The 17,454-nt window shown below is 39.9% G+C and overlaps 1 pseudogene; it reads left to right on the top strand.

Annotated features, from left to right (window-relative positions):
- Positions 1-8,351: 8,351 nt before the first annotated feature.
- LOC109897232 (vitellogenin-like) lies at positions 8,352-16,888 on the top strand (annotated as a pseudogene).
- Positions 16,889-17,454: the final 566 nt, after the last annotated feature.

Here is a 17,454-nt window from a genome sequence, read left to right as displayed (position 1 = left end):
TAACTGAGCTAAACGACTACCGCCCCGTAGCACTCACTTCCGTCATCATGAAGTGCTTTGAGAGACTAGTCAAGGACCATATCACATCCACCCTACCTGACACCCTAGACCCACTCCAATTTGCTTACCGCCCAAATAGGTCCACAGACGATGCAATCTCAACCACACTGCACACTGCCCTAACCCATCTGGACAAGAGGAATACCTATGTGAGAATGCTGTTCATCGACTACAGCTCGGCATTCAACACCATAGTACCCTCCAAGCTCGTCATCAAGCTCGAGACCCTGGGTCTCGACCCCGCCCTGTGCAATTGGGTACTGGACTTCCTGACGGGCCGCCCCCAGGTGGTGAGGGTAGGCAACAACATCTCCACCCCGCTGATCCTCAACACTGGGGCCCCACAAGGGTGCGTTCTGAGCCCTCTCCTGTACTCCCTGTTCACCCACGACTGCGTGGCAACGCACGCCTCCAACTCAATCATCAAGTTTGCGGACGACACAACAGTGGTAGGCTTGATTACCAACAACGACGAGACGGCCTACAGGGAGGAGGTGAGGGCCCTCGGAGTGTGGTGTCAGGAAAATAACCTCACACTCAACGTCAACAAAACTAATGATTGTGGACTTCAGGAAACAGAAGAGGGAACACCCCCCTATCCACATCGATGGAACAGTAGTGGAGAGGGTAGCAAGTTTTAAGTTCCTCGGCATACACATCACAGACAAACTGAATTGGTCCACTCACACAGACAGCATTGTGAAGAAGGCGCAGCAGCGCCTCTTCAACCTCAGGAGGCTGAAGAAATTCGGCTTGTCACCAAAAGCACTCACAAACTTCTACAGATGCACAATCGAGAGCATCCTGGCGGGCTGTATCACCGCCTGGTACGGCAACTGCTCCGCCCACAACCGTAAGGCTCTCCAGAGGGTAGTGAGGTCTGCACAACGCATCACCGGGGGCAAACTACCTGCCCTCCAGGATACCTACACCACCCGATGTTACAGGAAGGCCATAAAGATCATCAAGGACATCAACCACCCGAGCCACTGCCTGTTCACCCCGCTATCATCCAGAAGGCGAGGTCAGTACAGGTGCATCAAAGCTGGGACCGAGAGACTGAAAAACAGCTTCTATCTCAAGGCCATCAGACTGTTAAACAGCCACCACTAACATTGAGTGGCTGCTGCCAACACACTGACACTGACTCAACTCCAGCCACTTTAATAATGGGAATTGATGGGAAATGATGTAAATATATCACTAGCCACTTTAAACAATGCTACCTTATATAATGTTACTTACCCTACATGATTCATTTCATATGCATACGTATATACATACTGTACTCTATATCATCGACTGTATCCTTATGTAATACATGTATCACTAGCCACTTTAACTATGCCACTTTGTTTACATACTCATCTCATATGTATATACTGTACTCGATACCATCTACTGTATCTTGCCTATGCTGCTCTGTACCATCACTCATTCATATATCCTTATGTACATATTCTTTATCCCCTTACACTGTGTATAAGACAGTTGTTTTGGAATTGTTAGTTAGATTACTAGTTGGTTATTACTGCATTGTCGGAACTAGAAGCACAAGCATTTCGCTACACTCGCATTAACATCTGCTAACCATGTGTATGTGACAAATAACATTTGATTTGATTTGATTTGCTACTATCTGGTGGGCCCATTAGAGCTGGAGTGAATATTGTTTACCAATTATAAAGCTAATTTCCTGTAATTTTAGCGTGTTTTTGTGTGTTCATGTGATGAATCTGAGTTACTCAAACATTACAACAAAACAAAAACGTTAGCTGACATGGGCTAGTTGATATGGACAATTCTGACCAGTCCTAAAGAGCTCTAAGGTCTGCAATGACTGACATGACAAGAGAAAAACTGATGGTGCACTACCAAATTTCGAAATTGGACATTTTGAAACTTTCATGAGTAAGTCTGATTGAGTTCTATGTCCCTTCCCTGCAGAGGGTGATTGTCGTATCTTCAGTTGGACTTCTATTGGAGAAGGGCATCTATACTACTGTAGTTGCTACTTCTTCAGGGACAACTCTTAGCATTGAATTGACATTAAAAAAAACTAGGGAGCTTCCCTTGCATTTCAGTAACTCATGACAGTCTCTCACACCTGTGGCTTAAGTTAGGGTTATGCCTCCCCCTACTGGAGACACTAGTATGGACCAGTGGTTCAGTCAAAATGGTTTTGGTTGTGTTTTGCAGGGAGTCCAGTCAGAAGAGAACAACATGTCCATTTCCCTGGGAACATGTCCATTTCCCTGGGAAAATGCCGGACTTGGTGGAATCTGCGGTCAGCTCATACTGAGTGTTTCTGGCCAGCTGACCAATGTACTGCTTGAGTTTGGTTCAGTTGTATCTGGTATGGGTTTATGGATTTCCATTCAAGTTTTTTGTTAAAAGCTATATTTTGACTATTTATTTACCTTGAAATATCCCTTGCATGTGTGATTGTTTTGCAAAAAATGTGATGTTGTTTATAAATAACATGTTAATAATATTGTTATATGATGGATCCATATACAAAGTATACTTACAAAGTATCCTAATTTAGATTATTATTACAATACAAAGAGTATTCACTGTTAATACAAACTATTATTGCTATTTTAGAGTTTCTTATAATTTTGCATGATATTGTCCACTTTGGATGAAATCCATTCATGTGATTGAATATGTGAACCAAACTGATTTACATAATATAATCCATTGGAATTGTACATTCACAATTAAAATACAGAACAAAGCACACTGGTCCCTCATGTGACCTTTACAAGAATGAGCAGTCAATTTGACCATTGAAAACCTTGGATACATCTAAATTACAAGGATGAGTTGACAAAAATGTGTTTGAATGTTGGTCAGGTCAGAACAAAGTGACATATTAGTGACAGGTTGAGACAACCTGTTTATTCACATGAAAGGAGACAGTGTGGGTGTTTACTCAAAATGTTGCAATTTGAAGTTGAATTATGAAGAAAAAATACTTCAACGATAGACTGTATTATAAAGTAATCAAATGTTGTTTGTATGTGAAAATGTAAAAAAATATATAACTTCACTCGGCAACTCAGGAACATTCACTGTCTTCTTGGTAACAACTCCAGTCCAAAACTCCCCAGTCCAATTACAATTATACCCATAACATGACACGGCTTGCTTGAAAATATGGAGAGTGGTACTCAGTAATGTGTTGTATTGGATTTGCCCCGAACATAACACTTTGCCACAGTTTTTGCAGTATTACTTTAGTGCATTGTTGCAAACTGGGTGGATGTTTTCAAATATTTGTATTCTTTACAGGCATCCTCTATCAATTAGGTTTTGTGGAATAACTACAATGTTGTTGATCCATTCTCAGTTTTCTCCTATCACAGCCATTAAACTCTGTAACTGTTTTAAAGTTACCAGTGGTTTCCTTCCTCTCCGGCAACTGAGTTAGGATGGACACCTGTATCTTTGTAGTGACTTAGTATATTGATACACCATCCAAAGTGAAATTAATAACTTCACTGTGCTCAAAGGGATAGTCTGCTATATTTTAGGTGCCCTTAGCGAGGCATTGAAAAACCTCCCTAGTCTTTGTGGTTGAATCTGTTTTTGAAATTCACCGCTCAACTGAGGGACCTTGCAGATAATTGTATGTGTGGGGTACAGAGATGAGGTAGTCATTAAAAAATTGCAACTTGTTAAGCATATTTTTACTCATAGGCTTGCCATAACAAAAGGGTGGAATACTTATTGACTCAAGACATTTCAGCTTTTCATTTTTTATTAATTTGTATACATTTCAAAATATATATAATTCCACTTTGATATTATGGGATATTGGATATAGGCCAATGACACCCCAAAATCACAATTTAATCCATTTCATTCAGGCTGTAACATAGAAACCCCCAAGGGGTGTGAATACTTTCTGAAGGCACTGTAGTTTTGCTTGAGAATTGTTCCTGACATAACATCATTAGGAATAAAGAATATACATTTGTAAGGTTATACATTTAGATGTGGGTAATGCTGTTAAGAGTAAGCATTCTGACAATGACAGAATTATAATTATTTTAGATTCATGCAAATATCCTGAAAATGGCTTAACTAACAATTAAAACATAAAAATAGTTATTGTCAACAATTTATTAAGATAGAATGGAAATGCAAAGGTGAACGACACATTTTTTGTAGGTTGGACATTGATCTTTTCAACACGAAAGGCAGGGTGACATCTGAAAGGCAGATTGACATCTAATCAAATTTCTACAATCTGAGCCAAATAACAACAAATCAACTTGGCCATGCTATCCATTTTTGTTAATGATATACTTATGAAACAGGCATGGTTAGCAAAAGTTTTGTTTTAAAAGTCTCGGACTGTTGTTCCTAATATTCCACCGGCCATGAGAGTGGTTGTCCTTGCACTGACTCTAAGCCCTTGTACATTGCTTTTGAGATATATAATTTTGAAAGAAATGTAATTTTGACATTCGGATTAATTTGAAATAGTATGTAGTGAATGCAAACTGAATAATGTCTTTCTTTTTCTTTCCATCGTATAGCGAGTCAATATTTTAACTTTGGTAAGTCATGTTACATTAGGAATGTGTACTTATTATAAGTACAAGGCTCTTCACAAGGCTCTTCACCCTGAGCTCCGTATGATTGCCACCTTTGTGCTTTTCGAAACAAAGCTTCCCATGACTCTGGCAACTACTCTTGCAGATGCAGTAGCAAAGGATGCCAATCTGCAGGTCGCTAGCTTTGTCAACTCTCTCATGAAGGCCATGACCAAGTGCACCACCCCTGACTTTACCCCAGTGTAAGAGCACTCTTCAATTTCTCAATACATGTCGTCTAGATTTGCATCTGCATTTGAATCTAATTGCATTGTATTTTCCCATTTTAGTGCTGCTGCCCGCAATGTTGCATTCAAGATCCTAAGCCCAAAATTTGACTGAGCTTCCGTTTCAGCAAAGCCACCCACCTGGATTATTAGCATTGTAAAAGCCTCATGAACTGAACTCCTACAATCGTAATGGTTTTGGGGTGCCCATGGAGCTCAGCTTCTATACGGCTGCCGTAGCAACTGTCAATCGTATGTGCTCACCAACAAGAATGTAATGAAGCAGTAATGCTGTTGTTGTTTTAATTCATCTTGGGTTTCATAGACACATTGGCTATATTCATCCATTCCCATTTTCATAGTGCAAGCCACCATAGTCCCAGCTCAGGCTGCATCACATCCGGCCGTGATTGGGAGTCCCATAGCGCGGCATACAATTGGCCCAGCATCCACCGGGTTTGGCCAGAGTAGGCCGTATTTGTAAATAGGAATTTGTTCTTAACTGACTTGCCTAGTTAAATAAAGGTTAAATATATATATATATTTTTAAAGACAAACATTCAGCTGCAGGCCAAGTTTACACCAAGGTGCATACAATACCAGTCAAAGGTTTGGGCACACTTACTCATTCAAGGGTTTTTCTTTATTTGTACTATTTTCTACACTGTAGAATAATAGTAAAGACATAACAACTGTGATATAACACATATGGAACCATGTAGTAACCCAAAAAGTGTTAAACAAATCAAAAAATATTTTAGATTTGATATATTTTATATTTATATATAATATTTTATAATCTTATATTTATATAAGATTCTTCAAAGTAGCAACCCTTTGCCTTAATGACAGCTTTGCACACTCTTGGTATTCTCCCAACCAGCTCCATGAGTTAGTCACCTGGAATGCATGTCAATTAACAGGTTGTTAAAAGTTAATTTGTGGAATTTCTTTCCTTAATGCGTTTGAGCCAATCAGTTGTGTTGTGACAAGGTACGGTTGGTATAATGAAGATAGCCCTATTTGGTAAAAGACCAAGTCTATATTATGGCAAGAACAGCTCAAATAAGCAAAGAGAAACGTCAGTCAATTACTTTAAGACATGAAGGTCAGTCAATATGGAACATTTCATTTCTGTTCAGACCATTGATCTCATTGCATCTGTACGGTTATGTAGTAGCTTTTTCTAGAACAGGTAGTAAAATGGATTTACTAGCATTACATATTCCATGGTTCTATTGAATGCATACATTTAAACTGTCTTCCACTGCTAGTGTTGAGACCCTTGCATTGGCAAGAAACGTGGAAGACATCGCAGCTGTAAAAATCACACTAATGATTCCTGTCACCAAATATGTATCACAGCTGTCAAAGGAGATATTCCCATCTAAGATTGCATCTTCTATGATTGGTAGTTTGGTAATGTAATGCTCCGGGTGTCGTGGGTGTGGAGTCAAATGCAGGAGACAGAGAGTTCAATGCTGTGCGTCTTTTAATAGCACCTAACGCACCACAGGGTGCTCACAAAAGTTACGTTCCCAAACACAGGGAATCAAAATGTACAATGGAACAAATCACGACCAGGCACAAACACGTACCTCTACAACAGAGCCGAAGGTTACATTGAAATAATCCCGCACAACAACCAGGCGGGCCGGCTGTCTAATAAAGACAAACTAATTAACCCTACACAGGTGCTACCACTAAACATACAAGGAGGGGGAGGAAAAACAATCAGTGGCAGCTAATAGGCCGGTGACGACTACCGCCGAGCGCCACCTGCCCGGGAAGGGGAAACACCCTCGGTCGGACTCGTGACAGGTAAGATTAATATTCTATTTTGACACTACTTTTCAGCAGCCATTTCTTCTTGTAGTAATGACATCTAATCTCTTTCCCGTCTTGTCTTTTTTTCAGTCAAGGTCATCTGAAATCACTTACAATGATATACCTTCCAACTTCATGCCCAAGAATGAATGTGTGCTAAATCCAAATTATTCGGATTCAAGGCATGTGCTGAGATTGAATCTCACACGGAACCCAAACCGGCTGCGCGCTTGCGCCATCGTGTGCAAATATTTTGTCCCCCTACACCAAACGTGATCACAACACGCAGGTTAAAATATCAAAACAAACTCTGAACCAATGACATTAATTTGGGGATAGGTCGAAAAGCAATAAACATGTATGGCAATTTAGCTAGTTAGCTTGCTAGCTAATTTGTCCTATTTAGCTAGCTTGCTGTGGCTAGCTAATTTGTCCTGGTATATAAACATTGAGTTGTTATTTTACCTGAAATGCACAAGGTCTTCTACTCCGACAATTAATCCACACATAAAAAGGCCAACCGAATCATTTCTAGTCATCTCTCCTCCTTCCAGGCTTTTTCATCTTTGAAATGATATGGTGATTGGTATCTACACTTTTACCATGACAACCGGCAAAACATTTCGTCTTTCAATCACCCACGTGGGTATAAACAATAAGGAGATGGCACGTGGGTACCTGCTTCTATAAACCAATGAGATGGGAGAGGCAGGACTTTCAGCACGATCTGCGTCAGAAATAGAAAGGAGTTCTATTTTAGCCCTTGGCATCGCAGACGCTTGTTGGTGCACGCGATCAGTGTGGGTGCAATAATTGAATAACATGGATTTCTAAATGTATTTTGCGATGCTCGCGCACGCGACGTGTCTGGTCTGGTCAGCATGTCAGAGCGCTGCTTTCATCAGAAACTGTCCTCTCTATGCATGGATTGGGAAACACTCAGTCCTTGTTGATGTGTCACCAGGCAAGATATATTCATGATTTACATCCAATACACAATTATCAATACAATAAAAAAAACGAAATTATCTTAGAGAAGCAATTGTATCTCTCTTTCTTTGTGGGCAGCTTCTGGTCCAGTCATTGAGTGAGTACAAATTGGGACCCAAGGCCACAGTAAAGATAATCAAAGTCAACACCATGACTGAAGAGAAAGAAGCTCCAGAGGGAAAAACTGTCCTGTTGAAGCTCAATAAAATCCTGGTACTTGGTCTGAAGTGTGGTAGCAGATCTTCCCCCAGTTCTAGCAGCTCTCTCTCCAGCAGTTGTCATTCCATCCGTTTTCCTCCAAATCCATATCCTCATCTTCTCGTGCCAAGAGTAAGATCATTGATGTGAATGCATCTCCAATCAGCAAGAGGTCTAAGACAATCCGTAGCAGCAGTAGCGAGAGCAGCAGCAGCAAAAGCAAACTGAGCTCCAGCTCTTCTATGTCCTGTACCTCCAAACACAGCTCTTCCAGCTCCCGCATCTGAAGGGTGACGCAGAACTTTCAAGCAGTTACCTAAATTACTCTATTTTCACTGCTCTTCCTATTACAGGAGGAAGTAATTGACATTAAGTTTTCCAAGAACCACGTCCACCGGGTAATGTTTATATAGTGCACATACAATATGTGCAGCTATTAGTGATGCTTGATGATATTAAACCTGAGTTGGTATACTTATACTTACTTACAAACTCTAAAGTAAGAACCTCCAGCAGAATCTACAAATGGGTAAAACTTCTATATCACAACTGGGGCTGTGTATACTTACTCTCCATTGCTGACAATGGGAGTGAGTACAATAATGAACTGTGTCTTTTCAGGCCAAATACCTTGGCAATGCTGTTGCCCCAGCCGTGACCATCCTCATCCGTGCAGAAAGAGCTGACAATGACGGGCAGGGATACCAGATTGCTACTTACTTGGACAAAGCTACTTTTAGACTGCAAATCATCCTGTCTACCTTGCTCCAAATGACAACTGGAGAATTTGTGCTGACAGTGTTCTTCCAAGCAACCACAAAGTCATGGTAAGACTAAAGGCCATGTCTCCAATGCCACTGTACTGTAATGTCGCATTGCTTCATTCTATACTGCTTGAGGTCATAACGAACATAATAAAATAAACACATCATTTTGTTTCTGTCTCAGGCTAAGTTTGCCTGGGGTGTAGAGTGCAAGGAATTTGAGACTGAAATCACAGCCGAGACTGGTCTTGTGGGTCTAGACCCTGCATTCCGTGTGAAGCTGACATGGGACAAACTTCCCCATGGACTGAAGCGCTACATAAAGAAATACAGTTACTCACTTCATTATAAAGACACATTTCTAGGCTTTACTTTGCTCTAGTATTTACTAAACTGTATGAAATAGTGCTCAACTAACTATTTTCAATAAGTCAATACAATAAATGAAAATGCCTTTGAAATGTTTCAGGTTGGTTGAGTACCTCCCTAGTGCGTCTCTCTATGCAGGAATGAGCCAGGCAACCGCCAAGAACAGTGTTAAGCAAATCAAATTGACTGTGGCTGTTGCCTCTGAGAGAACTCTGAATGTCATTCTGAAAACACCGAAGGTCAGTACTCTTAGGCCTATTTTTTTACTGAAGTTCACACTTTTCTCTTCGGTCTCTGATCAACGACATGTTTTCCAAAGCCAGCGCAGGTGAGAAGAGGCCAATATAATTGTTACAAAAACAAAATGGCAAACTGTGTAATGAATGGTGTTATGATTCTTATTTTTCTTGACTCCAGCTGAATGCAGCATGGTCAGAGGCACACTGACCACATTCAACAACAGGAGATACAAAAACGAGATGCCCCTCTCTCGCTACCAAGTTTTGGCTCAGGATTGCACCACAGAGCTGAAATTCATGGTTCTGCTGAAGAAGGATAACCTTCATGAACAAAACCACATCATTGTGATAATCTCTGACATGTGAGTACAGCAAATATACAGTATGCTTTTTGTTTACAATTGTCCAAAATACTGTGGAGCATTAAAACATGCTAAGCCATAGCAATGCATTTTCAAAAGCTGACTCATCTTTGGCAGACAGTTGAGATGCCTTGTACATTTTCTGAGCTTCATTTGGAATTGCATTCCCTTTTTAGAATTGATTACAATTATTCCAGTGATATTGACATGTACCCCAAGGACAATGACGTATTGGTGAAGGTCAATGGAATGGAAGTTCCCATCAACAACCTCCCATACCAGCACGCCACAGGTTTCTTATTATGTCTAATAAAATCAAAACCATCTATTTTCACATTAACTTAGTGTTGGATGTTTTTCAATTCACTTCACAAAAACTCACAATGATTTTCCTCTTCTGGCTTGTAGGTTCCATCCAGATCAGACAGAAATCTCAGGGCCTGTCTCTCTTTGCCCCTAGCCATGGTCTCCAGGAGGTTTACTTTGATAAGAACACATGGATGGTGATTATAAGTTTAAACTCATGTGTTCTTCCACTGGATATATTTACAGACACACATACATACACACAAATATATATTGCCAAGAGTGTGCAAAGCTGTCATCAAGGCAAAGGGTGGCTACTTTGAAGAATCTCAAATTTGTAATATATTTTGATTTGTTTAACACTTTTTTGTTACTACATGATTCCATATGTGTTATTTCATAGTTTTGATGTCTTCACTATTATTCTACAATGTAGAAAAAAGTACAATTAAAGAAAAACTATTGAATGAGGTATGTCCAAACTTTTGACTGGTAATGTATATATACACTACCATTCAAAAGTTTGGGGTCACTTAGAAATGTCCTTGTTCTTTAAAGAAAAGCACATTTTTGGTCCATTAAAATAACATCAAATTGATCAGAAATACCAGTCTCAACGTCATCAGTGAAGAGGCAACTTCAGGATGCTGGCCTTTCATGGAATATCTACGCCTATTTGGGCGGCAGGGTAGCCTAGTGGCTTGCCTAGTTAAATAAAAAATGTAGATATGAATTTCTTTTTATCAGCATTAACAATGTCTACACTGTATTTCTGATCAATATGATATTATTTTAATGGACAAAAAAAAAATGCTTTTCTTTAAAAAAAAAAGAAAATTTCTAAGTGACCCCAAACTTTTGAACAGTAGAAATATACAGTTGAATTCAGAAGTTTACATACACCTACATACATAGCCAAATGCATTTAAACTCAGTTTTTTCTGACATTCCTGACACTTAATCCTAGTAAAAATTCCCTGTCTTAGGTCAGTTAGGATCACCACTTTATTTTAAGAATGTGAAATGTCAGAATAATAGTAGAGAGAATGATTTAGTTCAGCTTTGATTTCTTTCATCACATTCCCAGTGGGTCAGAAGATTCGATACACTCAATCAGTATGTGGTAGCGTTGACTTTAAATTGGTTAACTTGGGTCAAATGTTTCGAGTAAGCCTTCCACAAGCTTTCCACAATAAATTGGGTGAATTTTGGCCCATTCATCCTGACAAGGCTGGTGTAACTGAGTCAGGTTTGTAGGCCTCCTTGCTCACACACGCTTTTTCAATTCTGCCCACAAATGTTCTATAGGATTGAGGTCGGGGCTTTGTGATGGCCACTCCAATACCTTGACTTTGTTTTCCTTGAGCCATTTTGCCACAACTTTGGAAGTATGCTTGTGGCCATTGTCCATTTGGAAGACCCACAAGCTTTAACCTCCTGACTGATGTCTTGAGATGTTGCTTCAATATATCCACATAATTTTCCTGCCTCATGAAGCCATCTATTTTGCGAAGTGCACAAGTCCCTCCTGCAGCAAAGCACCCCCACAACATGATGCTGCTACACCCGTGCTTCAAGATTGGGATTGTGTTCTTCGGCTTGCAAGTCTCCCCCTTTTCCTCCAAACATATTGATGGTCATTATGGCCAAACAGTTCTATTTTTGTTTCATCAGACCACAGGACATTTCTCAAAAAATTACGATCTTTGTCCCCATGTGCAGTTGCAAACCGTAGTCTGGCTTTTTTATGGCAGTTTTGGAGCAGCTGCTTCTTCTTTGCTGAGCGGCCTTTCAGGTTATGTCGATATAGGACTCGTTTTACTGTGGATATAGATACTATTGTACTCGTTTCCTCCAGCATCTTCACAAGGTCATTTCGGATTGATTTGCACTTTTTGCACCAAAGTACATTCATCTCTAGGAGACAAAGCGCGTCTCCTTCCTGAGCGATATGATGGCTGTGTGGTCCCATGGTGTTTATACTTGCATACTATTGTTTGTACAGATGAACGTGGTACCTTCAGGCGTTTGGAAATCGCTCCCAAGCATGAACCAGACTTGTGGAGGTCTAGCATTTTATTTCTGAGGTCTTGGCTGATTTCTTTTAATTTTCCCAATGATGTCAAGCAAAGAGGCACTTAGTTTGAAGGAAGGCCTTGAAATACATCCACAGGTACACCTCCAATTGACTCAAATGATGTCAATTAACCTATCAGAAGCTTCTAAAGCCATAACGTAATTTTCTGGAGTTTTCCAACCTGTTTAAAGGCACAGTCAACTTAGTGTATGTAAACTTCTGACCCACTGGAATTATGATACAGTGAATTATAAGTGAAATAATCCGTTTGTAAACAATTATTGGAAAAATGACTTGTGTCATGCACAAAGTAGATGTCCTAACCGACTTGCCAAAACTATAGTTTGTTAACAAGAAATTTGTGGAGTGGTGGAAAAACTAGTTTTAATGACTCCATCCTAAGTGTATGTAAACTTCCGACTTCAACTGTACATATGAATTGTGTAAAACAGTATGTAAACATTATTGAAGTGACCAGTGTTCCATGACTATGTACATAGGGCAGCAACCTCTAAGGTGCATGGCAAAGTAACCAGGTTGTAACTGGCTAGTGACAGTGACTAAAGTTCTGGGCAGGGTACAGGTCCGAGGCCGGCTAGTGGTGACTATTTAACAGTCTGATGGCCTTGAGATAGAAGATGAAATAGAACTGCACCACCCTCTGGAGAGCCCTGCCGTTGCGGACGGTGCTGTTACCGTACCAGGCAGTGAAACAGCACCACAGGATGTTCTCAACGGTGCATCTGTAAAACTTTGTGAGGATCTTAGGGGCCAGGCACCACTCCTCCAGGGCCCTCACCTCCTCCATGTAGGCTTTCTTGTCGTCATTGGTAATCAGGCCTACCACTGTTGTGTCATCTGCAAATGTGCTGATTGTGTTGCAAACATGCGTGGCCCCGAGGGGGCTGAGCACAAACACTTGTCCGGCCAATATTCAGCAACTTCTCACAGCCATTGAAGAGGAGTGGGACAACATTCCACAGGCCACGGTCAGCCTGATCAACTCTATGCGAAGGACGGTGTGTCGCGTTGCATGAGGGAAATGGTGGTCACTTCAGATACTGACTGGTTTTCTCATCCATGCCCCTATTTATTCTTTTAAGGTATCTGTGACTAACAAATCCTTATGTGTATTCCCAGTTATGTGAAATCCATAGATTAGGGCCTAATGTAACTCAGTAAAATCTTTGAAATGGTTGCATGTTGCATTTATATTTTGGTTCAGTATATAACCACTGATCATTACTCAGGGTATAGTAAATACCAATCTGATTCTGCGTATACCGCCTGGCATAAGGCTACATTAATTTTCAAGATGAGTAAAACAAGTACATTTGGAAGTATTCAATATAGTAAGTCTTTACCTGCCCTCATTCAACTTCTCTACCCCAACGAAACAGCTGGTAGTCGCTAGGCAACTAGGCTGTGTGTGTCTAACCTCTGAGATAGGAACTATTGAAGTGGGAACAAGTAAGTGCGATTTTGCTATAAAATGTGAACATGCTAATGCTGTTTGGGCAATACTAAAGAAACCTAACAACCAGGTCACTAATTTGACTGATAGACCTGGTATTTGCAACTTCCTTAAAGGAGGCTAAACACGGAATAACACCTATTGGGTGTGTGGGACCTCTGCATACCCCTATTTGCCTTAAGTGTGCAGTATTTGGCTCAGTGTTGCACTTTTATCCCAGACAATGCGGACAACATCACCGACTTGACCTCCCACATTAAAATAAGAAATTGAAAAGCTAAAGCAGCCCGAAGAGTGGGGATGGAATTTGTTTGGTGGCTAAGGAGGAGCATGTAACATACATGTATAGGAATTGGGATTTTGCAAGATATACTGTTTGTGCTCTTCCTGTTCACTTGCTTTTAGTAATTTAGCATAAAATCGTTCCTCCACTGCAGTTTGTATTAATCACTCAAGAAGAACTACATGATGTCTCTGCTTTGGCAGAGGTGTGTCCCTTTAATGAGGAAGGAGACTGCCCATTAGGCAGTGATAGTGCTTATTGCCATAGAAATGACCCTGACCTTTATCAAATATTTTCTATGTAACTCTCCGTTTAGAATGTTCAATTAAATGTCTAAAACCCTATCTGACAGTGTATCAGGTATACAGAGGTTGGTTATGCTTATGGAACACCAAAGCATAAAAGGGGCAATTGATGGGGTAAAATGGTTTTGTTACATGCTATGTAAATGCTTGAGTTCAATATTACTATATGTACTATTTACTATTATTTGTCTACTGCTGTAGAGTACACTCTTAATATGGTGCACAAATGAGTTATTTGTTATTGGCACCTCATCTTTAGCGCACTAAAATGTCCAACCAGGCTAAATTCTTGTTCTGTCTGTTTGGGCTCTAAATATCTTAGACACATAAACTGTTAGAAATGGTTAGAACCTGTTCTTGTTTGTATAATGGGAGTGGAGCCAAATTCTCATTTTCTCTCATGTAAGCTTGCCTGCACGTATAGAGGGGTAAGCAGTTATTTGTGTAGTTGAAGTATATAAATGATTATGTAATTCTGTACATTTCACTTCATCCTGAGTGTGAACTTCCCTGCAATTTCTTGAATAAACTCTTATAAAGGAGTTCTGCCTGATTCCTCAATCAAGTTTTCCTCAACATTACATGAATGTTCTTTCCTCAAATTTGAAATCAGCTTTCTGAGTATCTATGGAGGGCTGTTTTAAAATTAAGCACAATCCATAAAAAAATATAGTTTTAATTTGAATTCTAGCTATAATATAAATATCAGCAGATTACATTGCCTTCAGAAAGTACGCATACCCCTTGACTTATTCCACATTTTGTTGTGTCGGAGTTCAAAATTAATAAAAAAATATATATATATATTCTCACTGATCTACACACAATACCCCATAATGACAAAGTAAAAACATGTTTTAGAATTTTGGGAAAATGTATTGAAAATGAAATATCTACTTTGCATAAGTATTCACACCCCTAAGTCAATACTTTGGAGAAGCACATTTGGCAGCAATTACAGCTTTGACGATTTTAGCATGCACATCTTGGTAGGGCAAACCCAAAAATGTGGGATGCATGCCAGCAAAGCCACTTCACAACACTAAACAATACATTAGTTGCACTATGACGGTGACAAATGGTGCCACAATGTGTTAGGGCCTACATAAATCTGTTAGAGTCCCAACATCTTACCACTGCTAAACCTGTCTGGCAGCAAAACAGTTCAGCCTCATTTACAGCCTTTAAAACAACATAGCTGATATGGCAGACTTGCTTAAGCAAATGTGATTTCTACTGACAATTGAGATGTACAAATTATGGCATAAGGGAACGACAAACGGATGAGGCAATCCGTAATTTTGATTAAGACATTAATGAGCAAGCGACGACGGACATAGTCAATATAACTATTTGTTTAGCACTTTTGAAATGTACAGCGACAGAATTCAGAACATGGGTCGTTCTTACAGTGTACTCCCCTGTACCAGTCAGAACCATAGAATAAATAAATGGGCTGTGTAAACAGACAGGGAAGCTCTTACAATATTTGATGATAACATTTCTCTCAAACAGGTTATAGGCTATTTGTGCACCACCAAGTTAGAACAGTTGGCAAAATAAAGAGGTGAAAATAGACCAAATTATTAGGGTGAGGCAGATTAACGCCGTTTGGGTCTTTGCGTGTCAAAAAAGATACACGTCATATAACACTATTTGACGCGTTAAATAAGCTTTTAATTTGACATGTCAAAAACACAGATCAATTATAGAATGTTGTGTGTGCTGAATTTGCACGTGCAAGCCAAGCACCACAACTACTAACGTTATATGTTTACAATACCATGTTGGTGAAAATAGACCAAATTATTAGGATGAGGAACATGGGCTACTAACAGCTTACTACACAACATACACTTAGTATTAATTTCCTAGCTACACAGCACAGTGCTCCGTGGGATGTTTAAAGCTTGGGAAATCTTTTTGTATCCAAATCCGGCTTTAAACTTCTTCACAACAGTATCTCGGACCTGCCTGGTGTGTTCCTTGTTCTTCATGATGCTCTCTGCGCTTTTAACGGACCTCTGAGACTATCACAGTGCAGGTGCATTTATACGGAGACTTGATTACACACAGGTGGATTGTATTTATCATCATTAGTCATTTAGGTCAACATTGGATCATTCAGAGATCCTCACTGAACTTCTGGAGAGAGTTTGCTGCACTGAAAGTAAAGGGGCTGAATCATTTTGCACGCCCAATTTTTCAGTTTTTGATATGTTAAAAAAGTTTGAAATATCCAATAAATGTCGTTCCACTTCATGATTGTGTCCCACTTGTTGTTGATTCTTCACAAAAAAATACAGTTTTATATCTTTATGTTTGAAGCCTGAAATGTGGCAAAAGGTCGCAAAGTTCAAGGGGGCCGAATACTTTCGCAAGGCACTGTACAATGGCCGATGAGCACCGAGCACATTATATCTATAATTTCTCTTCATTATTTCTCTTAACATGTTTTACGTTCTATTTCTCAGAGTAAAACACTGAATGGACATTATGAAAGCTGAACCAAGTTAAATTATTTCGAGAGGGTCAATACAGCTGCAAACATGTTTACACTACCACAAGTATATGTACTCCAATTTAGGCACTCCTCCTTCTCTCCATTCTTTACATATTTTATGGTTTGACAGGAAGACGAAGTAATAGGGTAATAAACAATAATTTCTCCCTTAAGGGGATCTGACCTGACCTCAATCCCTCATTTGTCTAATCCATTTGTCTGTATCCCCTATAGCAATCCTGTGACTTCCTCCCGTCCAACCAGCACATTCCGAAGCCATCTGGCTCCTACAGATAACCATTAACTTCTGATGTTAAAACCATTCTCTATCACCCCTCAGATACTATAGTCTTACTTCTGATGTGTCATGTCTCTAGGATAGCGATGTTCCAAGTTTAACCCAGAATCCAACATATGACAAGGATTAAAAAGGATTTTCCAGTAGATTGTCGACTTGATGACAACTGATGGTGACTGCTAGCTAAGACTTTGAAAGTAAGATGTTGACATGATCAGTCCAATCATAGAAACTGTAGATATAACGTGATTTGATGTCATTCTATCTGTGGCATATGACCTTGAGCCTTCTTGGATGGGGACTTCTAATATAATGAGGGGCTAACATTTTCGAGCTCACCTGAGAAGTGACAAACTGAGCCAATCATGACAGGAAACTGAGCCAATCAAGCGCCAAGCTCTGCATTTTTTGCTGGCTAGCCCCATCACAACAGACAACACTGAGCTAGGCTGAGACACCTGCATTTTGGAGCTGCCTTACTCAAGAAAGCAAAAAAGAGACCATGTTTGTATGCGGCTTTACTAACTCAATTAAAACATTTTTTACATTGTTTCTAAACTGATAT

The sequence above is a fragment of the Oncorhynchus kisutch genome, linkage group LG10 (assembly GCF_002021735.2).
Source record: "Oncorhynchus kisutch isolate 150728-3 linkage group LG10, Okis_V2, whole genome shotgun sequence".
NCBI classification, from domain to species: domain Eukaryota; kingdom Metazoa; phylum Chordata; class Actinopteri; order Salmoniformes; family Salmonidae; genus Oncorhynchus; species Oncorhynchus kisutch.
Note: the sequence above shows the minus strand (reverse complement) of the source record. Positions and strands in the feature narration are given on the sequence as shown.